This window comes from Ambystoma mexicanum, chromosome 7q (genome assembly GCF_040938575.1).
Source record: "Ambystoma mexicanum isolate Mex_15411 chromosome 7q, UKY_AmexF1_1, whole genome shotgun sequence".
Classification (NCBI taxonomy): domain Eukaryota; kingdom Metazoa; phylum Chordata; class Amphibia; order Caudata; family Ambystomatidae; genus Ambystoma; species Ambystoma mexicanum.
The window spans coordinates 943,197,970-943,225,611 of record NC_090941.1 but is presented as its reverse complement, the minus strand read 5'-3'; positions in this window follow the sequence as shown (position 1 = coordinate 943,225,611).

Below are 27,642 nucleotides of genomic sequence, written 5' to 3'. Positions count from 1 at the left end.
TTGGGCACATTCCAATGTGTGTCATATTTCAGGTTACTCTGAAGATGGATACCCAGATACTTATAAGTATCAACATTCTCCATCACCAATCCATTCAGAGTACACGTATAAGTTCTAGCTTTACGGGCGGTTGGAGTAAATACCATGGTTTTACTCTGCTCGATATTTATCTCCAGCTCATTGTGACCTGCGTAAGTTCCCAAGGCTTCAACCAGGTTTTGAAGACCTTTTGGTGGGTGGTCGACCAACACCAAATAATCAGCCTAGGTTAACCAACTTGTAAAGTGGCAACCTTCTTTAATGGGACATAATATTAGGTTAACAAAATCCAAACCCAAGTCTGAGAGGTACAGATTAAAGAGGGTGGCTGTGACCACACACTCCTGCTTTACTCCTCGTCTGGTGGTAAACTGGGCAGTTAAGCCGCTCTCACCATCCAACCTAATCCTAACTCATGTATCCTAGTATAAAAGCATTATCATCTTCAAGAGCCCTGCCGGTATGTTCCATGCCACAAGTTTATTCCAAAGTCGACTTCTAATGACAGAAGCGAATGCAGCTGAGAAGTCTATGAATGCTGCATAGACTTTAGCATTCCTTCTTTCCCAGGCATATTCTATGGTGGATACAAGTATCAGAAAATTATATGCTGTATTAGAGTGTTTGATAAAACACATCTGGTTTGGGGGGAGGATCTTATTTACCACAATCCAATCATTAATTTCAATCAACAGGAACTTGGAGAAAAAAGGGAACCAGGATCGGATTGGCCCTTCAGCCTTTTGGCCCGTGGCCAGGCAGAAATCGTCCCTGGGGAGTGGGGGGCGTTTTTTGGCCATGTCTGGGCCGGTTTGGCAGAAAAAAAATTGAAAAAATAAAGTGAAAAAAAATATTTTAAACAAAAATTCTTTTTTCAAAAAGCCTTTCACCCTTCTTAGGTTGGTAAATGAGTACCAACACAGGTTGGATGATATTGTATGCATATTTGTTCTATAAAAAAAAGCTTAAGTGTAAGTGCTATGCAATAACACATCATTTGGCCTTGGACGTCTGCTTGCATTCACAGTAACTTAGTGTACTTTGGAACAATGCTATTTGATGCCACTTCCTGTTTTGTCAAGGGGTGAAAGGACGTGTTTCATCGCTTCCCAGGATGTCACTTTGCGGTGGGGTCAAATGACATCACTTCCGGCGATGTCATCTGAGGTCCAGGGTCGCGAGGAGTGGGCCACATTTTTGAGGCAAGGGGTGGCCACATTTTTCTTTGTGACCGGGTCAATTTCTTGTCCCAGTCCGACCCTGGAGGGAACATTTAGCAATGCCAGCATGCGATAATTAGCTGGCAAGTTCCATGCCCCTTTTTTGTGTACTGGCAGAATTTGTCTTTCCCTCCAGGTCGGTGGTATTACGCCAGATTTTCCAATATGAGAGAACAACAAATATAGACTCTTTGCCCAGAGTTCAAGATTTAGTTTAACCACTGCATTACGCATGCCATCTGGCCCTGAAAATCTAGATTTGTTGAAATGCCTGATAATGTTAGCAATATCATATGGCATAGATTGACATTCCATATTTCTTCTGTTGATATATCGGTGAGACTGTCATTCACATCAAATCCCAAAGTTTTGGCAATGTGTATTTCCCAGTCAGTCTCATTTACACCAATGGTTAATAGCCCATGTGGCTGTGTACTACGCATCAGTTCCCAACATTGGGTAGTATCTTTTCTAATGTGAGGCACGCAATCTCATTCCAAATGTTCATATTGCATATTTTTTTATGATCAGACAACCATTTACGATATTGAGCTTTCACCAGTCTAATGTAATAACCACCCTCACTATCGGATAAGGGCCTAATCTGGTGAAAGACAGCATTACTAATGCATTTTCTAAGCTCTTGCTTAGCAGCTGCTATTTCTGGGTCATGAGCAATACGTGAATACAATTTGCCATTAATTCTTTCAGTTACATTTTTATATTTGTTTCACCATAGATGCTTCTTTTATCAGTGTGAACATCTTTACAAAGCTAGAGACAATACCTTCCCTTCCCCCCAGCATTTTGATCTTCATGGGTTTTATTAAATGTAGTGACTAGTGAATGTTAGAGTTTAGAAACCTTTTCAATCTTTTGATCATTCCACCGTATTCTATTGCCCTGTGTGTAAGTTGATATATCACCATTTGTAGCTGTTAGTGTTTGTAGTTCCTATTTCATCAAATTTGTAAGAAGCAAACACAATGGTAAATGATCGCTTTCACTGCGAGGAGTAATAGCCTTATCTCTTATAAGGTGCATACCAATCTCATTTACAAATATCTAATCAAGGGTTGCAGCTAAATTTCTACTTACTCGAGTATAGGCCATCGGAATGTCTCCTATGCAGTTTCCATTCAACCTTGTCATATTATGATCATCTAACAGGGATATCCATTTTTCTCCCCCGTCGCCTGTCGGCACAAGCGGGTATAACAGGTTCAGAAGAAAAGGTATCATATTGATCAAGTTCTTTTGTTTCAATCAGCGCATTAAAGTCTCCTACTAATAGTATAGTAACTAGTCGATTGTACTTACTCAACACGTTACTCACCGATGCAACGTTCACCTGTGTTTCTCTGTTGTCCGGGCGGTCATACACATTAATTAGAATCATTCGATTTGAGCCAAGGGATAGATCTGCTAATAGGACAGTCGACAGGGGGTTCTGTATTTCATCAATTTTCCAAGGATAGACGGCCGAAATGATCAGCAATCCTTTGGGTCCATGCAACATCCCCTAGCATCAAACACATACCAGGCAGACACTGAATACAGCAACAAAGAAACAACAGGAAGTCCCAAAATAATTAGCAAGACCGAAAGTACCTTCCAACCCCAAGATTGAAAGAAGTCCCAGAACCAAGAGCTTAGATCCCAGTTTCCTTCGGGAACATGCACTTCTGAACTAAGGACGTGCAGATTCTGTATTGTCTTGAAGATAGTTGGGGAGGAATCTGGTACGAAAACACAGCAAGCGGACCCCACTAATTTACACACTCCACCACGCTCAGCCACAATGACATCTAATGCCATTCGGTTTTGAAGTGCTACTAATCTTATCGCCTTTTGTTCTAACGTCATATTATAGAGTATGTCCGTGGTCAGGTTGATGGTTCTCTCCAGTACTCTCGCTAGTTTTCTGATATCTTCTGAATTCGCTATCTGCCCCCAAAATGGCACAACTGATTTAGCTATATCTCCCAAGATTTGTGCTGGGGTGTCACCATTCTTGTCCCGCCGTGGACAAGCCTTTGAAACTTCTCTTGTATTAGCTATAAACACCCCAGGTAACAGGATCCCTAAATAACAGGTTCCCTGCCAATCCCTGGGCAACCATGGGAATGCTACATTACCGCAGACAAAGTAGACCGGTTCGCCTACATACAAAGGTCTGTTTTCCCCAGTCAAATTTTCAACGTTGGCACAACCTAGAAAATTTCCCATTGACTGAGTTCCATTCCTCTGTATGCAAAAAGAAACTGAATCGGGGCTATGGTTAACAGTGTAAGAAGGAGGCATGGCATCCTTATTGCCTATTGGAGCCATCTTAAAGGAAATCAAAGATTGGAAAGGACGAGACAGTTTATCAGAAGGCCTAATAGAAGCAACATTCGGTTTACTCCTGTTTGCGAAAAGTGAGCATCCCAGGGGAGTCAAAACACGTTTCTCAAAACTATTCAAATTGGTGCCATCAAAGTTCCCTGAGATGCTATCATTCCACCGGCCAAAGAACAGTGCTCTAAGAGAAGCATAGCAAGCAGTTGTCAAAGGTAACGGATGAGTATACCAACCTACCCCCTTATCCCCGTGTTGCAGTAAATATGAGCAGACCCAGCAGTTAGATCTATTGAAAATGGCATGCGTAGCATTCATGATAAGCAGTAGAGTATTATTGTGGTACCTTTGCTTGTGCTGAGAATCCCTAGGGGATAGAGTATGCAAATGTACAAAGGGAGTCGGAACAATAGGTGCACTTTCAGTAGGCAACAAAAGTTCTAAAGAATGAGTTTCCTCGAGGTACCACAATCCTAAAGCAGCGACTATTAAAAACCCAAATATCATCATAAAAATACGGCAATACATTTTCGGGGCCCAGGCATTTTGTCCATTGTCCCGGTTGGTCACCCCCTTATTTACAAGTCTCATAAGAGCGGTAGCGGGCATCGTAGTCTTCAAAAGGATACCCCAAAGTGCGTTGCTGGCGACCTCCCGGTCGTGCGACTTCTTAATCCTTCCACAACCCTAGCCAACAGAATCCCCTTTCTCAAATTTGGGCAAAAACAAGCCCTCGATGATCCTTTTCTTCTTCAAATGCACAGCCGCACCGTGCCGTAAGTCTATCAGATGCACAGCCGAACCGTGCTGTAAGTCTATTTTCGTGGTCGTAGATTGTACCTTACTTTTCCCGGTACTGATTGATCTGGAAACAATATGTCGTCACTTCCTGCTGGTAGCAACGTGTCGGAAGCAAGTGAAGGTGCCGAATTCAAAATAGCATTTTCCGGATGCAAAATTTGTGGAGAGTGTGGAGACAAAATAGCAGCTTCCCCAAGCCTCACGGGCTCAGAGAGATTCTCCGACACACTCTCAGTGCTCCTTACTGCTTTGGGATCGTTGGTTGCACTGTCAGCGAGGGCTTCTGTTTCTTCTGTAACGTGTGGCACAGGGTGAGGAACTTTCTTGACGTGGGACGCGTGTCTCGGTGACCAACAGGACTTGGAATGGCCCACGCCAGAGAGGCGCGAGGCAAGAGGAGCACTCGAAAGATATGACGAGCACCCAACTTCCAGGCCGTATGCTGTGGCCCGGGCCCTCGTATCACACAGGTAAAGCTTCTCGTACCTGGTGATAAATCAAATACAGGTTTTTAGTCAGCTGGCTTCAATAATCTGAAAGTAGTACATTTTCAACATTTCTTAATGAGTTACACTTAGGAACTTAGTTTGAGGGGTTGTGCGCATAGATAACAACACGATCGGTAAGGCGTCCGGCCATTTTAGTTTGGTGCCGGCACACGTCTTAGCGAGCTTGTTCTTGATGATACCGTTGTGTCTTTCTACTAGTCCGGCGCTCTGAGCATGTCTGGCCGAATGGAACCGTTTGTCAATTCGTAATGCCGTACATATCTGCAGAATTACAGCAGCGACAAAATGTGGACCATTGCCCGACCAGATAACTCTTGGCAAACCGAACCGCGGGAAGTATTCTTTTAACATAATTTTTGCAGTAGTCATAGCTGTAGCATCTTTAACAGGGAAAGCCTCAACCCATTTACTAAAAGCACAGATAACCACCAGTACATATTTCTTATCGCATTGTTCCATTTCAATAATATCAAAGTGGATCACTTCAAAGGGGACAGAGGGTGGCCCAAAACTACCCCTTGGAGTTTCTGTCCCCTTTCCCATGTTGTGTTGCAGGCAAATCATGCATTTCTGGACGTAGCGCTGAGCAAATTTTGAAATTTTGTCTTTTACCCAAACTTTCTCTAACATTTTTGTCATCTTCTGGGCACATACATGCGTAGGACCATGGGCCATGATGACCATCATCATGACATACGCGTCAAGGAGTAGCCATTTCCCTTCTCCTATGTCCACCCAACACCCGTCATCGTCATGTTTCCCCAAGTCTTCAGCCCACCTTTTGGATTCTTCTAACGTGGCATCAGCTTGGATATCCCGTACATACACAACACCTTCATCCATTGCATAAGCATCTACAGACTCCCTTGAAACATACATCTCCGTAAGGAGATCGGTAGCAGTTTGCCTAGCTATCTGATCAGCGAAAGCATTCACTTTCCCTATATCATCTGTAATCTTTCGATGTGCTGTACATTTCATAACTGCTAACCGAGTAGGGAGCGCAAGCGCTGAGAGTAGTTATACTATTAGGGAGCCATGTTGAATTTTGGTGCCATGCGAAGTTAGGAACCCTCTCTCTAACCAAAGTCTCCCAAAGTTGTGAACCACCACAAAGGCATACTGACTATCAGTATATATATTTACTGCAAGCCCTTCGGAAAGTTCACAAGCTCGGGTCAATGCTATAATCTCTGCGGCCTGTGCAGATTTATGCGTGATTCTCTTAGTTTCCACAACCGTGCTCATTGTAGTGATCGCATAAGCAGCTGTGGATGTACCATCCGTAAGTTTGAACAGGAGCCGTCACAAAACAGCTCTCCTTGCGGATTATCCAAGGGAGTATCTTTCAAATCAATTCTACCCTTTGTCTCTTGTTCGGTCGTATACAAACAATCATGTGGCACTTCATCGCCGCAAGTAGTATCTTGCGGGAAAGGTAGGAGTTCAGCCAGATTAAGAACACAACACCTCTTAATTTGAATGTGAGGAGCAAACAAGATCAATTCATATCTTGTCAACAGTGCAGAAGTGAGGTGTTGCGTTTGAGTTCGGTTCAATAGAACATCTACAGAGTGAGGCACCATCAGGGTTAGATCATGGCCTAGGACCATTCCCTCACTCTGTTTTACAGACGCAGCAGCAGTGACAGCTCGCAAACATCTTGGCAAAGCGCATGCTACAGGATCAAGGGCGGAAGAAAAGTAACCGCACAGCCTATTCTTCCCTCCATGTTCCTGTGTTAATACAGCCAAAGCACATCCATCACATTCATGCACAAACAACACATAGGCCTTGTCATAGTTTGGTGTGCCCAAAACTGGTGCAGAGCATAATGCAGTCTTAAGCAAGTCAAACGATTGCTGGTGTACCGCGTTCCATGGCAATGGCGAAGAAATGCCCTTCTTTGTCAAAGCCAACATCGGTTTGATCACTAGTGAAAAATTTGGGATCCACAACCTACAGTAAGAAGCCATACCTATCAAGGCCCTAACTTCCTTCTCTGTATTTGGGACAGACATGCCAGAAATGTGTTTTATTCTTTCAGGTGTCAATCTTCTTCTCTCCTTTAACAGGAGATAGCCTAAATAGGCGACCTCCTGACAACAATATTGACATTTTTTAAGCAACGCTTTGTGACCATGCTTAGCTAGATGGATAAGCAATAACACAGTGCCGTCCTTACAGGCACTCTCAGAGTCAGCAGCTAGAAGCAAATCATCAACGTACTGAAGCAAAGTACAGGTAGAGGGCAGTTGAAGGGTATCAAGTTGTTCTTTCAAAGCCCTACTATAAATGCTACGATTCTCTGTGTACCCTTGAGGTGCACGGGTAAATGTGAATGAGCGTCCCCCTAAGGGGAATGCGAACAAATATCTACTATCCTTGTGTATAGGAATACTAAAGAAAGCATTCTTCAGGTCCACAACACTAGTAAGTATCTGTAGCTGGAATCATGGTTAGGATTGTCGTTCCATCAGGCACAATTGGAAATTGTGGAGCCACGACTTTATTAATGGCACGTAAATCAATTATGAAACGGAATGGAATTGCATTATCGCCTTTCTTGTACACGGGTAAAATCGGACTGTTACACAAACTCCCTGAAATTTCTTCAATCTCCCCTCGATGCACAAAATCGGAAACAATGCATTTCAAAGCTTGCTCGCCCTCATCTGAAATCTTATACTGAGGAATGCGTGGCAGCTCAATTCCATGTTTCAAAACTATCTTGACAGGCTCAATCTGTAAAACACTGACATCATTGTCGTCGACAGCCCACAAGCTCTCTGGTACATTAATGAATTCTGGAGGCAAAGGTCTAGTCAAGAATTGCGAGACAGAAAATTGCTCTGGTGAAATCGTCAAACGTACTCCATCAGGAGAACAATAAATTACTGCATTTAATTCTTTTAACAAATTCAACCCCGGCAAGTTCTCTCCGCAACCCGAAGTCAACAGAAATGGACAATGGTCCGTAAAGGGACCCAAAGAAATAGGTACCGGCAAAGAAAGCAGACAAACAATTGTTGTACCCGAAAACCCTACAGAAACATTGGTTTGCCCTGACAGTGGAATGTTTGGAACCCGTGAATGATCAATGGAACACTTCTGTGCTCCAGTGTCTATCAAAAACGGATGTTTCCTATTTCCCACCACCATTTCAACGTAGGGACCTTTCTGATTGACGGGAATAGGTGTAGGTTCCAAACCCTGCTTCGGGCAATCCTAACGAAACAGAATATCATCAAAAGGAAGCTCTTCAGATAAATATGCAGCGGAAGGATGATCAAATATGTCCCTGTTGTCCACACCCAGAGTCTGATTGTCCTGCGAGAAAGGTTGTTGAGGGTTCTGTGTAAACTGACCTCTACCAGGGCCCCCTACACCCGGGCAACCTCTGGATCGCCTCCCCATATTTCCAAATGTATTATTTGACCTTTGTTGAAGGACGGGGCATTGTGCTCGCCAATGACCCTCTTGACGACAATAAGCGCACTGGTTAATATTCACAGGACCCAAGGGCACATTCCCCAGCGGGACATACTGACCTCTAACCTGAGAACTACCCCCTCTGGGGCCTCTAACAATTTGCTGCAATAGCACTTTAGTTTTCAAATCGCCTTTTCGTTTTTCAATCCTATCTTTTTCATTATTGACACGGTTCTCTTAGTACTGAGCCATGTGCAGTACTTCTGATTGTGATTTTGCCTGCCAAGCGCTCTCAGAACACATAATTTGTGACTGGATGTTAGGCAGCAATCCACGTACAAATTTGTCCACAAATAATCTTTTCCCAGACTCTGTGCCTAGGTCTTGTCCGCTGAAATCCGAGAATACTTGTTTGAAGCGATTAAAGAACTCGGTAGCAACCTCAGACTTTCCTTGGACACAGGCCGTAGGTTTGTCCCATATAATTCTTTTTTCTGGAATTATAGTTTTTAATTTTCCAATAATTCTATCAGGCAAAGTTAATATCACCTGAGGCGGTCTTTCACCAGCTGGCCTTTCTCCATCGAGTCTAGTTATATTCACCCATGCATCTCCCAACCCTGGTACGTCGTCAATAGTTCTAACTTGTTTCCATAAATCTACGGGCAGGAGAACAGGAAACAACAAATCAAGGTCGTCTAGGGTGAACACTGAGGACTGCAAAACAGACTCTATCTCTTTATAGAACCCTGTCGGAATTTTCCGAATGTCGGGAATGGATTGTCTAATAGTGTTCACTTCCTGTCGTGAAAACCTTTACGTGAACAAACTTCAATACATAATGTGCGGGAATGTCCACAGCAGGTGTACCTGCTGCAACATTAGCAGGAATCTCAACCTTTGGGACAAATGTCGGAGGTACCTCTCTCATAGGCAACTGAGATATAGGCAACTCTGAACGCTTACTAAGCAACAGAGCTAAGTCGAGCGCTAAAGCAGTCGAAGAAGTGTCAAGTGAAAAAGCTCTCTTGTAAATACTCAATAACTCTGTGGGACAACTAATCTTTCTTTTTACACAATCATCCTGCAGATACTCTACCATTACCTGTATCACTTTCCTCTGCATTTCTAGCGTATATTGACTGTATGTGTCATTTACCTCAACTGGAGTTATCGATATGTCTGAAATCCATCTAATCGTGTCTTTCTTACAAATTCGCGTTTCCTCTGATGTCGTTTTACGACACGGAAGGAACCGTTTCTGTACATACATATTTTCCTCTTCACTATCCTCATTCTGTAACTTTTCTAACTCCTTTCTATACCCAAATAACCTCTCAACATGCTCATTTACCTTCCCCACAGTGTCTCTAGAAAGCGCTAGAGTATTTAGATCCCTTAACCCTTGCGGAAGATCCGCATTATTTAATCTTCCCCACATTATGCATAACTGAATCCCTAAACCTTCAATAAAAACATTTTTCTCAAGAAAATGATCCATATTACAAAGTGTGGCAAAAACGCTAACTTGATCATCCTTCTCCATACAATGCTTAGCCCATGCAATTAACTCACGTTTCTTCTCCGGTGGTACAGTATTGCGAGTGACAACCTTTGACCCTGCACCTCGATCGATTACAAGTGGCTCAGGACCAATTGGAAGAGAGGGAGCAGGCAAATTTGAAGGAGGTACTATAACTGGTGCGATAAAAAGAGGTGGGGGAGCTGGAGGAAGGGGAACATTAGGCGGAGCAAGAAAAACGGGAACAACAACAGGTGGAGCAGGAATAACAGGAGGAAGAGGCAAAGCAGCAGGAAGAGGAACATACAGAGGTGGCGCAGAGGCACCAGACCTTCGTTCATTTAATAATTTGTCAATAAACTCATCAGAAATGTGAAGATCTTTAGAAGGATAGATTTTCTGAATACCAAGTGAGAAAGCCCTATCCATATTTTTAGTCGCCTCAGAATGTTTGTCCTGCTCATATAACAACGCTTTTTCAGCGTTCGTGTTATGACGGCGTGCATGTTTTTCTCTACTTTTAAGTTGCTGCAACGCTTCTTTTTTCCAATTCTGCAAAACATCAAATGCTGCAGGTCTAGCCTTTTTCTTTAATAGAATTGACTCTAAATACTCAATACGAGGGATTTCAAAACTACCATTGTTTGGCCACTGAAGTTCGGAGGCATGTCTGGTTTGTCTGTGCCAAATGTCATTAAATACTATACTTCCAATGCCATGCTTACAGTACATAGTACATGCCGGCGACTCCTCCTGTGGTGCCGGACGGCTAAATTCCAAAGATTGTCTATCACCACGGAATAATGCCCTAAAGCAGGTAGACAATTTCCCAGGCATTTCACAAATTCTTGGTGTTACCTGGTCAATAATTGTGTCTGCAGATACAATGCGCCAAAATTCAAATTGTCAGGATTAAATTAAGAATCGGGTCACGACTCACCTAACCAAACCTAAGGAGGTCCGATCGGATTTCAAAGAATCTTACCTAACTAATCTTACCTCGTGTATGGTGATTTCGACAAATCTGCCTGCCTCGATAAGTGGACCCTCGTCAAGATGCCGTCTCGGACCACACGCTTATCGTCCAAGGATTGGGTTGTGCAGCGCTGCTGAGGTGTCGCGTCTCGTTCAGTGGGGCCCCTCATGTCACACCGTCCGATCCCGGTCCAATAGCGTGCGTCAACCTTCAACAATCAGGCATTAATCTTGAGGGTCCCTATTCGGGCGCCAACTGTGAAAACAAAATCAAAATATCGAGGCTGAGTACCCCAAAAGGAAATACACCGAACACGTGTTACAAAGGAACATACAAAGTACTTTATTTTATACTGAATCCAGTTACAAAAACAGCAAAATCAGATAGCTATCGGCCCTCAGTACAACACAACGAACTCCAGCGTGGTTCAGTGAGAGACGTTGTACATTAGAATGCATTCGCTTTTTATACACTTGGTGGGCACGATGTCCAGCCCCACTTCGGGTTAATATTCCATTTAATACATCACCAATCTAGGGTTTGTGCCAAGTCTCGAACAACCGCATATAACTGGTTTGCCTTTAATACATGTATCAACAAGCCTATGCAATAACTGAGTATTCTAAGATTTTCCATGCAGGCCTTCTCGAACATTAATACAATGTAGTTAAAAAGGTGTTCTACGTTCAGTATTTGAATACATTGTTTCAACATATGCTCGTGGATTAGTTTCATTGCACGAGTAATCCTTCTGCACACAGGTCAACGAAGGGCAAGGTCTCAGTTCACAACCTCAACAAGTGGCCTGCAGGCAAATTACATATTAGCTATGTACAGACGTCAAGACGGCCATGTTGTATTCTAGAATTACATCGTCCACCATTTTAACTCACAGGGTGACTTTTACAAAGCGACTCCTAAAATGGCGGATTGACCTAAAATGGCGGCTTGCATTGATTTAAGGTCAGGACCTTGCAACACGGATTCTTTTGCAAGCGACTTTCGAGCAGCTTGGCGTAGGCCAATATTCATATATTTATTGCAATAGGAGGCACGATATGATTTCTCATTTGACATGCGCGCGTGCCGAATATATAGGAAGTGATGTCTGGAAGGGGGCGGAGCAGAATAAAAAAGAAATATAGCAAATATTAGATCTATAATGCACAGTTGTGCCTTGGTATAGTAAATAAAAGTCTCTTAAGTCTCTGATGGTAATCCAATTTCCATACCAAAGGCAGCTGATTCCACAAATAAATGATGCACAGGCTGCATTTCTCCAGCGTTCTCCACAGGCAACAGGCACTTCTGGTGCACTTCCGCAGTGTGCACGTGCACGCCAAATATATAGGAAGTGATGTCTGGAAGGGGGCAGAGCCTAATAAATATAGCGAATATTTGATCTAAAATGCACAGTTGTGCCTTGGTATAGTAAATAAAAGTCTCTGATGGTAATCCAAATTCCATACCACAGGCAGCTGATTCAACAAACGATGCACATGTAGCGTTTATCCAGCGTTCTCCACAGGCAACAGACACTTATGGCGCACTTCTGCACAATTATTGAATGGTTGATTTTCTGCAGCACACATGCAATCTTCTCGCATATGAAAGTTTACTCAATTCTTAACTTTGTCCTCAGTTTCTGTAAGATCCATGCATCCACTTCAGCCAGTATTCTTCGGGGTGTCACACATGTCTCTTGTGACGTCACTAGTGTCTCTCTTTGCTCCTTTTCATATTCCTTCAGGGAGTTCCTCCCTCAGTTTGTCATCTCTTCGGTAATACATTCGATAGGGTTGTCTCAGTCGGTACCTTCTTTCGAATATTCACTGCGGGATTGGCACAACTGCTGATGTCAAACATGGCACGATCTCAGGCTTCCAACATATAGGAGGTAGGGAGCAGGACTTCCTGCAGAGGCATGTAACTGCTCCTCTACATGCACGGTCCCATTTTTTCTATTATCTCATAAGGTCCGTGCCATTGGGAGACAAGTTTGTTTTCTGAAGTGGGTAGGAGGACTGGGACTTTCTGTCCGATTAGAAAAAAGATTGTAAGTGTACTTTATTATTGTAATTGTCCTTTTGTTGGTTTTGGGCCTTTCCCATGTGAGTACAAACTAAGTCCCAGACTAATTTCATGTGTTCTTGCATTCTAGAGGCGGTTTGGTATAGTGGATTGGGGCCTCCACGCGTTCTTCCCAGGTTTCCTTGACCATTTTTTTCTCACTGCAAATAATGCCTATGGGATCATTTGGTCCCAGTTCTTCCCATCTTTGTCTACCAATTTTCGTGGAATTAGTTTCAAGGTCTTATTGAATCTTTGTACTAGACCATCGGTTTGGGGATGGTACACAGAAGTTCGCATGGTGGTAATATGGAGTAACTCTTTGACTTCGGCCATAAGCTTACTTATAAAATGTGAACCCTGATCTGTTAGTATTTCCTTGGGAAAGCTAACTCTCGAGAAATACGGTAGAAGATGTTTCAGGATTTGCTGAGTGGTATTATTTCGCATTGGGAAAGCATCTGGTTATTGGGTCACTAGGACATACTTGTTGCCCAATTTAGATATTTCCAGAGGTCCTATTATTTCCATGCCAATTTGTGAAAAGAGGACTTCTATAATTGGCAACAGGTTTAGAGGGGCAGGTGATAGTACGTGCAGGTTGGTCTTTTGACATATCTCGCATGTTTGTATAAATGTTTTAATGTCGGCGTAGATACCGGGCCAGTAATACTTTCCACTAATATGCGCCTGTGTTTTAGTTTGGCCCAAATGTCCTCCTGTAAAATGGGAATGTGCAATCTCTAGCACAACCATTTGGTGACATTTAGGTATTACCAGTTGAGTTTTTGTTAACCCTTCAGCGGAGGTTTCTGTTCTGTAAAGTAACCCTAGTTTTAAGAAGAAAAAGGGACTTCCCTTCTCTAGGCCTTCTTCAAGAATTGCTTGTACAAAGGCTTCAGCTAGGGCTGGATCATTCCGTTGGGCAAAGGCTAGGTTGGCATAGATGGTGGTTTCCTCTACTTTCCTTTCTTCAATGGTAGGGGATTTATCAGCTTCTCCAAAGCCTACGTTACCTCTGTCTGTTTCATCTGGTTCACTTTCTTGGAATTGAGAAGACAGAGCTCTCTCCAAAATTCCCTGTGTAATTTGGTCTCCCCGACGTAACTCAAAAGGAATTTTGCCATGATTCTGTAAGCGCACCTTCACGTCTCCTCGGAAGTCAGGATCAATAACACCCACTAAGACATCTATCCCGAACTTCCATGATAATCCAGATTTTGGGACTAATTGTCTATAACATCCTAGAGGGGGAATCAAGACTAAATCTGTATGAATCATTCCTCTTTTCACAGGGGGGATAATAGCTTCCCTACTGCTACAGATATCATACCCTATTGATTCCTTGGTGGCAATGGAATGGTTAGAGGCACTCTGACTAAGATGCTGAAATTGTAGGAATACCCAATTTGTTTCAATTGAGTCACATCCCATTCCTGACACAAATAATCACAGTTCAAGGGTGTTTATTGAGCAATGAATTCTGTTTGCAGACCTAAATCTAAGATGGCAGCAAGCAGCGACCATCAAATGAAAAATAAGGCAGTCCTAGTGGCGTTGTGTCAAAATAAGAAGGGCCTATACTAAGAAACATATTGCCAAACCTCACAACTAATTAAAAAAAAGGGTGCAGGATATTTTTGAAGAAAAGAAAGAAGTGTTCTCAAAATAATATGTCAGGATGTGGTAGCCTGGGTCTCCCTTCCCCACGTTTTAACCACGGGGTAAGATGGGAGCTTGGAGCACAGTACAGTCTCGGGCTTCTGCAGAATGAGACGACAGTTCCAATGGCAGCTTGCAGGACTGCGATAGCTAAGTCTCGGTTCCCTTGAAAGTCCCTTGCCTTTGAGGACCTGGCGTGTTCAACTAACAAAACCAAAAGTTACTTTAACAAATGAAAGTTCATTTCCAATATTCATTGGGTGATGGGTTCACCCCTAAGCCCCCGCCCCTCTTCTGGGCGCTGACCCTTCTTGACTTCACATTCACTTTACTCTTAAGTGCTATGGGATTCGCTTCCCTTGCTTTCTCTTGATGTGGTTTTCACTTCCCTTTCTTTTAAAGTGCTCGTAGATCAAAGTCTTTCGATTGTACAATGATTTTGCTCGACCCTCTGTATGACCACTTTGACCTATTTCACTGGCCGTGCTACGGCCTTCTGGTACTTGTAGTTTCTCTCATATGGGGCTCGACGAGAATTTCTTGAGTTAGCACCCACGTGGTGCCGGTTTTCCTCTGCCGCTGGTCTCCTCTTCACACTTTTTTAAAGTTGATTCAAAGTTCATCAGCTTTGGTTCAAAATTTGCCACTTTGCGGTTCCTACTCAACACAGCCCGGTTCTTATCGGTTCTCTCCTCGACTCACCGGCTGTGATGAACCGCTTGGCTGTTGGCTTCGCTGGAGTCAAGGCCGGTACCACTGGCACAGGAGCTTCACTCGCCCCTGCTTATCGGTGTAGGTTTGCCCCGTGTACCATTGACATATGCTGCAGGACACTTGTGCTATTGTTCGCGGTCTTAGGCTCTCTTCCACGAAGGCTCTGTGGGTCTGGGACGAAAAGGGCAAGGTCACTTCTCTCCTCGCCACCCTCTCGATTCCTGCTGTTTTCTTCTTCTCTTGAACTGCTGCGTGTTGACGGTCTCGTCGTGATTTCTGCCGTGCTCGCCTTGCTGAAACTGTGTTCTCTGGCTCCACCTTTTATCCCTGTGGGGAAAGGAAAGGGCTGTCAGGTGTGTGTGATTCTGATCAATTGCCTAACTTTGCCTGACACTTGTATTGTGACATGTGAGGTAAATGTCTCTGATGTTAGTCTGTTGTCCTTTGTGTTGTGCACAAGTGTTCGTGTTGGAAAAGGACGGGAGGGCAGTGGTTTGGAACGTCCTACAGAAAAGGATTGGGAAATGGTGTTAAAGGAAGGGGGGATACCTCGTCTCACCAGTCTGTGTCCCACTCCCCGAGGACCCCCCCATTCAGGTGACCCTCCCTCACTGGTACACCCCCAGGAACTGGATTCAATAGCGATGGCTGTGTCCTGGCCACCAGGATGACAGATCCCCAGGGCCTAGCTAGGGAGACACCTTCATGTTTCTTACAGGTGCCACTAATTTTCTTGGAAGGTACCAGGCTGTGCATTTTTAAACTAAACAGCTGTGTGCTTTTAATGATGTGTTTAAAAATGTACAGTTTGCTTAGAATTCTCTGTGGTTTTGCATGTCAGCCAGGATAATGCAGAGGTGCTAGTAGCGCAGGATTGTATTTGTGTGTGTGTGTGTGATATCACATGGGCACAGAGCTTATGTTCTAGAAATTATTTTGCGATTTTGACTACAGTGGTTTTGTAAGTTTTTATGGCACGACTACACAATCAATCAAACACTTCAACATTAAAGCTTGGAAAGTATGAGGTTGAGACAGCAAAGTCAGTGACCTAGTATTCAGAATCTGGCATTTGAGTCTCTGACGGTGCAAACATTTTCATGTTCTGCAAAGAATGCATTTCTAGTTAATAATCATTTTTTTATTCATTTGTTTTTATGGGCTCACTGCCGTCCATATAGCTGCCCCAAACATTCAGTTTAAAAAAAAAAAGCCAAAGTCTTGGCAGAAAATAAACCCTGACTGCACTTTTGGTGCACTTGATTTTTTGTGTTGCAGCATATTTTCACGCACACAAGGCAGTGTTTTAGTTTCACAGCGCTGATAAAGTTTATAACATATTTTTAGTGTGAAAAAATCGGATTGTAATAAAATGCGTACAATGCAAAGTCAGTATTTGCCAAAGATCACACATGTTGCGTTACAAAAGAACAGCGGAATGATGGATTTTTTTTGAAGGGCGTCAGATAACAGGGTGTTATGCCGGGCTTGAGATGTTTGGGGATGTGTAAAACTTGGCTTTTTTAAAGTTTTCATGACTGTACCAGTGCATGTTTTAGATTGTGCTGGATTTGTTTTGTACATCCATGTAGGCGCTATAATTCATTTTATTCTGCACACAGAGAGGCACTAAGGAAAACAAAATGTGTCCATTCTCTGTCTGCAAGGGAAACGCAGAGTGTTGGCACGCATCTTTACAACTTTTAAAGCACCGCTTTAATTTTATGCTGGCAATTTAAAATATGGTTCTAACTTTTGGCCATGTTTTATACAATATTGACACACCCCAAGATGTGGTGGATTTTAGTATGTGCTAAAGATCACACCTTTGAGGTGCTATACACGAGATTTATACACACAAAACGCCAGACTGGTGTATTCTTTTAAGGGTGGCAAGTACAAGGGTGTTGTTTCTAAGGTGTTTGGTGATGCATTATGTATTGATGGAGGACTGTTTCTGTGTAAAAGATGGGCTATTCTGATTCCATATTCTTTCTGTTTGGAGCCGGCATGTCTTTCAACAACTGGATATTGCAGCAGGCAGATTCTGAAAAATTTTCCGATTTATGGAAATTTGTGTGGCTGGTGGATCACGCCCCCCGGATGTTCTGGCGGTCCGAGGATGGGGGCGCATGTTTTTGCCGGATAACCAAGGGCCGATGGATTGGTGGCGCCAATGCGGCAGAGTTCTTCTTCAGATTTGGCAATGAGCAAAGGTGGCTTTTCTGATTTCTCAATGCGTCTCGGTAATCAGTGTGGTGGAAATGTCTCGCCTTATGGATGCAGGCCTAAGGAGGAATCTCCATGGATTTCACTGCTTTGTTGTTGCAAGGGGTTATACATTTGGGACAGTGCCGCTACCAAGGCTCAGTCATGGAATGATATAGGTAGTGGTATTGAGCCCCCAACCGTCTCTAAAGTGTGTGATGGAGGACACAACAGTTTTTAAGTATGAAGAATTGTCTTGCAGGTTTCAACCCCCTCACTATTTCACAGCGCCCCTGCTGTCTCTAACTTTAAATCATCTAGGTCACACAGGCGATGCACCCGTCCTAGCTGAGTGTCTGAGAGTTGGTTGTTTGAATCTTCATGTTTGTTTTCTATGCAGTGACCTGATTGTGCACAGTGTTTTTTTCCCTTTCTGTATTAAATGTGTCTTTTTATATAAATAAATATATTGTCACAATCTAAAATGGTATGGCTCTTTATTACGTGTTCCTATTTATTATATATAATAACACGCAAGGCTTGTTGATTTTTCAAAAGTTTTTATTCAGAGGTGTAACCCTAGGATGTGGTGGGTACCCAGCAATCTAATACAGCCTAAAGAAACCGTTTAATCACTCGTTGTTAGTTAAGATGCAGAGTAGAACTCTGTTGTTGAAGATGCTGGCTTTTTTTTATTTTCACAGATGAGGCTACAAGCTCTTAACATCCTTCCATACCTGTCAATGTCCTATTTCCTTAATATATTTCAAAGAACTTCATGTGGTCATGTTCACCCCATAACCACTGAACATAAAGACGCAACTAGGTGTTATAAACAACACATTTGTATGAACATTTAAAACAATTTTTATTCAGATTGTATTCACAATAGTTTGGGCTATTGGAAGTTGTACAGCTGTTCTGTCGGGCTACAAAATGTGCAGTATCGGCAGCCACCACATGGCATGTTCCTTCTGCATTTTACTTTTTAAAGCCAACCTTTCTGGGAATATTAAGGACTTGTTCATCTCATTAGGCTGCAAACTAAGTTGAACTCTCTAAAGTATGTTCACGTAAATCTGGGTGCATTTTGTGCAGACTGTTGCTGGGAGAGAATTGTGGATGCGTACACAGCCTCCTATACATTGAAATGTTTCTGATTGCATTGTAACACAGTAAAACATTTGGGGGATGCAGCTTGGGGTTACATGAAATAACGCATAGTAATTATATATTTACACCGTGTATATATAATTCTCTTTGCATGTCCACATTGAGAGCCAGGACTTTTTACTCTAAAACTATCCAACCACAGAAAGCAAACACAGTAAAATATATCATAGCTGTTTAATCTCATCCAAAACCTTGGGCCAGTGTTGTGAGAAAAATAATTTAACACTAACATAGAGTGTTAAAGTATACAACTCTTTTATCACTGACTATAGGGCGACAGGCAGAATGATGCATTGTGCCATGGGTTCTTTTTCTTTTGTGAAACAATATTTATGGCGCTAACACTTGAGAGATGGGTTAAATGAGATTGTTGAAATGTGCCACATGTAATTGTCAGTAGAAAGAATTTGATTTAATGCAGTTTCTGGTGTATAGGGGAGTTGTAGGCTTTATGACGGTGAGGCAAGGATACATTCGTATTTTAAGTGTAAAGCCTGTGATTTATTCATTAAACACCCCAATACAACTATATTCACAGACAGTGCCCATCATAAAATACAGAGTGATTTTATAATAACAATGTTGAAAGCAAACCATCAATAAACTCTATGAAACCTTCTAAAATAGCTGCTCAAGGGTGTGTCATCCCTTTCAGCAGCAAAGTTACAACCACAAGCACATAGACGCTCTAACTCTTTTTAGCAATGGTTGCTTTACAAAACATCAATATGTTTAATACATAAATCACAGGCTTTACACTTAAAATATGAATGTATCTTTGCCTCACTGTCATAAAGCCTACTACTCCCCCACCAGAAACTGCATTAAATCAAATTCTTTCTACCGACGATTAATTACATGTTGCACATTTCAACCATCTCATTTACTTATCTCTCAAGTGTCAAACCCAAAGATATAGTTTCACAAAAGAAAAGGCCATTGGTTATCTGGCAAAAACATCCGCCCCCATCCTCGGACCCCCAGAATATCCAGGACGTGTTGAATCACCCGCACACATTTCCATAAAACCAACGTGTGACGCTTGTCGGTTGTCACGGGTCGTTTTTCAGAATCTGCCTGCTGCAACATCTAGTTGTTGGAAGACATGCTGGCTCTGAATAGAAAGAATATGGAATTATAATAGGCCATCTTTTACAAAGAAACAGTCCTCCATAAATACAACACATCACAAAACACCGGTATAACACCCTGGTACTTGCCACCCTTATAACAATGAGAAAATAAGAAACACAGGCTTCCTCCTGCTCCTGCCTTTCCATGATTGATTATAGTCAAATTTGAGAGCTCATAGCCAAAAGTTGACAACTCGTTCAACTCCTACAGACCACATTACACCTCTACGTATTTCTGACAGGAGCCCATGTTTTATTAATTTATAGATCAAGGAACCTGTATTTGCCTAAACAAGACATTTCATAACAAAGTATACATATAACAAATTTACATTTCACGGGCTATTTTATATTCATTCTGGGTTAGTATCTATTGTGGCTACAATGTTGCGCCATAGAGTTCTAGATTCTCGTTTGTCCATATTTGTAGAAGTTCAAGTTTGTTCTAGGACTTCTCATACAGATACATCACAACAGGGATTCAAAAAAGGAGGAATCACACATAGTAATGTTTACAGAAAAAAACGACCATTTGTTCTAATAGGTCAACACCTGCATTGGTGTGTTGCTTGTTCTTTTAAAGGATCCTATCCTTTCTCTGTGTTCCTAGAGACTTTTCTCTAATAACCCCTGCAATGTTTCTGAAAGGTGCTCACCTCTGTTTAGTTTGTTAGACAGATGGATATGCAGTTATATTGTCGACGCACTGTGTTTCGGCCTCTTTTTATGATATAGATCACATCCATAAATTGGTCTTCTCATTAGTTGTACCAGGCCTTCGTCAGGACAGAGAGTAATTTATTTATGCTAGTCTTTAGTCTTCTAACCCCACACTTCACAATCTAAAATTTTAAAAAGAGGCAAAAGTTATAAGATCGGTCTGATTGCTCTCATTTGATAGATACTATGGATATAACCTCGAATGTATGTCCACTAACCTTGTTCAGTGAGCAGGACAGGGGTAGGTAACCATTTTTAGCATCATTACTTCACGCTATGTGTCCCTCCCTGAAAGTGCAAAGTGTTTGAATGGTTTGACCCAGTATTTCATGTAACACTGATGTCTTCAGGAATGTCAGGTCTTCACATTTATTGCTGTCAAATATAAAATTGTGGCGATTCCTCCCTCAAAGGTTTGTTTCCATGTATATTGGCATGGTGTAGAAGATAGTCACAGCGCGAATGTTAACCAATTCTTCTTCTTATATATAGCCGAGTGGGTTCTGTGGTACCAAACAAAAATGTTTGTCAGGCCACTTGTGCGTTTTCCGTGTATCAAAAAGGATATACTTTGGAGAGAGTGCATTTGTTTTCTAAACCCTTTTAGGAGACACATTTCTAATTTTGGTTACAAAACTGTCACTTATTAAAGTTAAGGCGGTGTACACCCCTACCATGCCTGCTTGCACAGCAGTATTCACCACAGCATCTTGTCCCAGGCCACACAGCCGTCGTGGCTGTTGACAGTAGTATAATGAGGTCCTTAGAAAACACTTGTGCTTTTTCTTTATTAAAAATTATTCTTATCTCGCAAATGCGTTGGCGTATTGCTCTCTTTGTTTTCCCTATGTATATCAGGTTGCATGGGCATCTTATACCATATACAGCCCACATGGTTTTGTAATTGGTGAATTCAGTAAACATGTATACGTAGCTTTATCTCAAGGTGAGAAAGAATAAGCTACAGTAACATCAGACTGCCGTGGCCAGTTTTTAACAAATGACTGAGCCTTTAATAATGGAGCACACACCGTTTTTCACTATGGTGTTTTGACTAGCACTTAAGGCATAGGCTTTGTTTGGATTGCCAGACAGAAACTAAGAGATGTTTTTTCTATAGTTTAACCGTTATTTGCACATCACTATTGGGGATCATGCCAGTTACATGTGCCAATAAGAATAATTTTTCATAAAGAAAAAGCACAAGTGTTTTCGAAGGTGCTTTTCATTGCTATAGGTATACAAGTACCTCATTTTTTTTAACTGAATATTTGGGATGACTATAAAGGTGGCGGTGAGCCCATAAAAAGAAAGAAATAAAAAATGTAATATTTACTAGAAATGCATTTTTCACAGAATATGAAAATGTTTGCACCGTCAGAGACTCTATAAAATTCCAGATTCTGAATACTGGGTCGCTGACTTTGCTGTCTCGACCTTGTACTTTCCAAGCTTTAATATTGAAGTGTCTTATTGATTGTGTAGCCACGCTATAAACACAAACTCCTCTACACGTTTTCAACTTGTTCCCAAGCACTGTAGTCAAAATCTCAAAAAGAGTTCTAGAACATAAGCTCTGTGCCCATGTGATATCACTCACACACGTACGTGCAATCCGGCGCTACCAGCACCTCTGCTTTATCCTGGCTGACATGCAAAAGCACAGCGCATTCTAAGCAAACTGTACATTTTTGAAACAGTCATTAAAAGCACAAAGCTGTTTAAAAATGCCCAGCCTAGTGCCTTTGAGCGTGTTCTAAACGCTATGAAACATATTTAATCGGCCTGGCTCAGAAAAGGGTCTGAATGTCAATAAATACAGTATCACATGCCCTTCGCTGCATGTTTAAATGAAACCACACAGATTGTACATTTTTTGAAAAATACACAAACCAATACATTAAAGCACACATCTTAAAATACCCCCATGCTCACCTTTTAATGTTGTTGAAACCAACCCGGATAAACACCAGGCCCAGTTTCCAATTAAAAGGCTTTGCATGGGGTCTCCTAGGGCCACAATAAAATCCTGCTGAAAAGCAGGGTTCGCTGCAGAGTTGAAATCAGCTCCTCCAAGTTAATTAGTGGCACCACAGGAGATCACAAGGCCAGCACTCTGACAGAATTCCCAAGCCCAGTCAAAGACATACCCCTGCTGGAGTCAGGCTCCCCCCTTTTTCTTAAAACATATTTTTATTGCTATTCAAGATTAACATAATTAACATTTTCCCCAACACTGCCCCCTCCTCTCCCCATCCTTGCCATGCTGCTATCAGTCGGCCCATGAAGTTTCGTTGTTGCACTTTCAGCAATACCCTAGACCAAGGATCCCACATTTGGCAGAGCCATACTTTTTCTTCCATATGGCCTATATCTTTAAACATCGCCTGCATCTGAGATTTCACCTTGGACCAGAAACCTTTGATACCCGGGCAGTGCCACCAAATGTGTTTCCAGTTTCCCTCCCTTTTACAGCCTCTCCAACACGGGTTTGATATTTGCAGATACATAGCATGTAGCCTCTCCAGGGTGTAGTGCCATTGGACCATGATTTTTATCCACATTTCTCTCAGTTGTATTGCTCGTGTCAGTTTTGGGATGACTCTCCAGGTGTACTCGCACTGTGTTCTTGAAATTGTTTCCCCCAGGATCTTTTCCCACTTTTTCATATAGTTCCATTGGATCTCCTTTTTTTGTGTATTTAAAAACCTACACAGGGCAGAGATGAGCTTCTGTGTGCCTGTATGAGTCATTAAGTAAAGCTCAAAAGGGGTTAGATCTCTGGTTGCTGTCTGCCTTATGGGTGGGATCGACAGCCAATGTCTCAGCTGTTCATATTTATATCTGTCCTTGGCTGCAGGCCCACCAAAGCTTTGCAGTCCTCGAACAACCTAATTTCTTTGTCCTGATACATATCCCCAATTTTTATACACCCCGCTGTCTCCCACTTTTTGTATGCCCCCTTCTCTACGCCTGTCGGGAATTCCGTGTTTCCAAACATGGGTTTAAAGGGCGTCGGTGCTTCAATTAGCTCGCCTCTTTTGGTTGTTTCATCCCATAAATCCAGAGACGCTCTCATCACTTCACTGACTTGAATGTTTGGGTGTCTATGCTTTTTCTCTTTCCATAGCAGGCTCCCCCTTTAAAGGCTTTAAAGGAATAAAGCCATGTACCACCTCCCTGAGCAGTTTTCTTCTCAACAATGCACAGAATTCTTTTTCTGCCTGCTTTGCAGAAATGGGGTTTGTAACAAATCTCATTTGAGCTGTTTCCTGGGTCCAGAAATGCTATTCATTATCAACAAAGAGCAGCATTCTATTTTGTGCATACTCAGCAAGAATTAGCGAGTGGCGCTGGACCCAGGAAACATCTAAAATTAAGCTCAGCCTTGTCAGGTTTCCCCTTAGACCTCATGCTAGAAAGAGACTCTGGGTGCACAAGTTCTGCGGGAGACATGGAAAAGGTGTAGGTAACTAAGACAGGATGTGGTTGCTTTCTCTGGGTGGGAGCCATGTTGTCCTTTTGTTTTTCTAAATGATATCACAGCCCAAGATGGAAATAATGCTTTTGAGAGCTGATTTGTTGTCCAGATATTGTAAGGTATTTTGGAATTTTAATAAGGATTCTAAACTGCCTTTCAATCAGAACATGGTCAAAGAAGGTCATAGTTTTCCAGAGCTCCAAAGATTTCTGCTTCAAAAACCTAAGAAAATGAGTAAAATCAGTAATGGTGTGTACAGAAGAAGGAAGGACTCTGCTACATCTACAGGACAGAGCTAAGTGCAGTTCACAATAATGTATATAGTTGTATTACTGTACATTAAACCGAAGACAAAGTATGTTTAAGGTAATGCAGTAGTAAAAATTGAAAGCTGTTTTATAAAGCAGTTTAGCCATTTCTACATTTTGGAAAACCAAAGTGTGCACTGAAGTTAAACGTTTCACTGTACTAACACTAGCGCATTTCATCTTTTTCATTGCTTGTGGATCTCAGAGTTAGCAGTTCCGAGTAAAGTACCCTATTGCATGTGCGCGTGTCCCTCTGTAATCCATCTGAAGAATACAGGCGTTAGAGGCTCCCAGCTGCAAAGTGCCTTTGCCTGTCAGCACCACGTAGCATCGGCAGTAGCTCGTTAGTCGAGGACCGGCATTCACACACCTCGTAATTCTCCTGAGGGCTACCAACACTCGTCCAGGGTTCCCAGCTGCCTGGTGTTTTCCTTCCCAATAGCGCAGCATATTTTTGAAGTGGCACGGACAGTTGTGGAGCTGCCTGATCGTAATCCAGTAAGATGAGTGTGCGTCATGGACATGCAGTGATGGCTTGTGAGAAACTTTTAAATGATTTTAAAAGATGAAAAAGGACAACAACTAGAGGCTAACATTTATAATTGAAAGCAGTAAAGAAAGAGTATGAATCTAAACCAGTTAATGTAAATACGGTTTTAAGAAAAGTAAGAGTAGCTTAAGTAAAAGCAAAAGACTGAGACAGAGAGAAATTGGAGTTTTGAGAGGGGCTTGAAGATGGTAAAAGGTGAACTTTGAGGAAGAGATTCTTACCCAGTGTGCACCAGAACTCATAATAAGCCTTTAGCCTTTTGCAAGGGCTTTCAGATATTGTTTAGTTCTTACTTTTTAAAAACTAGTTCAGCAGTCAACATGGTGGTAGTGAGGCAAAATGTAGTAACTGAGTGTATTTTAATTACAGGCCAGCACATCAGCACAATCGTCAGTCGGAAGTCGTGAGGGCAGAGAGCCAGCAACTGCGGCCTGATTTTTTATTTTATACACTTCCCCTTTTCCCACGGGGTTGTCAGTCCGGTAATTATTAAATCAGAGGTTGCTGAATTGGCGAGCCTAAGGGGTCTGCTGGGTCATTGTCCACTCATGCAGGAAGAAAGAATTGGGACCTTACAGCCTGCAGCTGATTTCCATGCAATCCTTCCTTCCTAAGTTAAAAATAGCTGTGCTGCCTACAGTGTGTGTATTTTCCTAGCGTGTGTTTACACAACTGTTGTAGAATTTCCTGTATTCTGTTGAGCTAAATATAAAGACCCGTCTGTGTTTCCTGCTGCCCACACAAGCCTTACTCTGAGTCATCAGAATGGCTGGGATTCTGGGCATTCCATTGTGTATCAATCATCTGTGGGTGAGCAGTACAAAACCCCCATCACACCAGTGCTGTTTCACAGCTGCTCAGCTCCGTCATTCCCCTGTCACAGGCTATTTGCTGGGTCACAGAACGGCAGAGGGACACATGCCGGTGGTGCATGAGATGCTGTAAATTCAAAAAGACAATAGTTTGACTTTTGTATGGGCTCTTGGAAGCACAGTTTACTTATAACATGAACTGGGTTTCATTATTTAAAAGAAACACACCTTGTCAAAGGCAATAGTTTGATCTTTTGTACAGGCTCTGGGATGCACACTTGTAAAGCAAATTCACATGGGGTTATTTTGGGCTGCCGAGTATTGTATTGTATATGAATTTATACCACGCTCCAATGACCCGATGGCTTACCTGAGAGTAGACTTTAAACTGTCCTCCAGAGACAGGGCTTGCATTTAATGGGGCAGTCCCCTCTCCGGATGATGTATCCCTGTTCACAGAAGAGCTGAGTTAAACGGGGCAAAGTGGAAGCTCCCCCCTTACTTCTTTAACAACGGAGGCCTGAGCCCCACTTTTCCTTCCTAAAAATGTTTACAGCTTTTAGTTTCCGACTATCCATCCTAAATGTATGCAGCGTCAATGTGCTGGAAATCATGCGCTATTGACTTGGAAGTCATGTACACGAACTGCACCATTCGAAAGGCAGTGTTTTTATTTTTAGAAATATCAAGGATTCACATCTGAGATGGATTCTTTGGAAACTGAGTGAGGAGTCCTAAACCAGAAAGCTGCAAAGGTAACTCAGCAGGTTTAGTGAATTTTGCTGGGATCATATATTTTCAGAGCTGGCAATACATCTTACAGCCTTTTTCTAATACCTTTGGAAAAATATGCTGTAGTGTGGACCTATAGAGCGATTGGACTCAGTCGCTTGCTCATATTCTCTACGATGGTTGGGGAATGCATGCCTTCAAAGTGATCATCACAAGTTGGGAACCGTACCTGTTTAAACTTGCAATACAATCGGAGAACCCTTAAAAATCTTTAAAATGAGCAATAGTGCAACCATCATTTTATAAGTGTGGGCTTAGCATAGGGTAAAGTTCTGCAGAAACTAAGCAAGATCATGCCAAAGGGTGAGCTTCTATAGTGCCTTCTGCCCACCTCAAATTTGCTTTCACTTACCATGGGTAAGACCAGGCATTTCCCCCTGCTTTTTCGACTACAATTCCCATTATACAGTGGGGTGGGATTTCATGAATCATGAGTGAATTAAAATATAATGATTGACACATTTGCCGCAGCTCATTCTGCACAAAGGTTTTACCCTGATGCCCAGAACTGAGCTGACAAGCAGTTCAGTTGGTGGGCCTCCGTCTTTACGCACAGAACCCTCTGTAGGACCAGACAACCCACAGTGCTGCTAACATACCATTAATGATGATTGGAGGACCTTAGCACCCCCTACTAGTAAATTAAAAGAAAATGTTCACTAAGTATTGTACATGCAGCTTCTTCAATGGAACTCAATTCTGACTTTTATTTCTTGACTAGGTCAGCATGCCAACTGCAGATAATTATGTCGATGTACGGGGACGCTAGTGAGCACAGAGAAAATGGCTGCGAACTTCTGAGCTCCCGCTGTACCCAGCACTATCTGGCCCATTATCCTGATGTTATTGCAGCGTTTATGCCTGAGGAACGCTCTGCACTAAGGAGAAGAGCTGAGGCGCCATCTGCCGACTCCAGCACTTCTCGCAGTCCCGGGATCGGTGCCGTGACAGCAAGCATCGTGGAATGAGGGACAGAGGATCCACACTGCACATCCTGTGACATGCGGCGGGATGTCTGTGGTGGCCCTGGGGCACTGATAAGAAGCCAGGATGTTGAGAGGAACTGCTTGTGGTGTGTGCGACCTCCCATCTGAGGGCTACACGCATCAGAGAGCTACCAACACTGTCCTGTGGCTATCTGCAGTGGCACAAGGCTGAGGGAGGATCTTGACACCAGGGC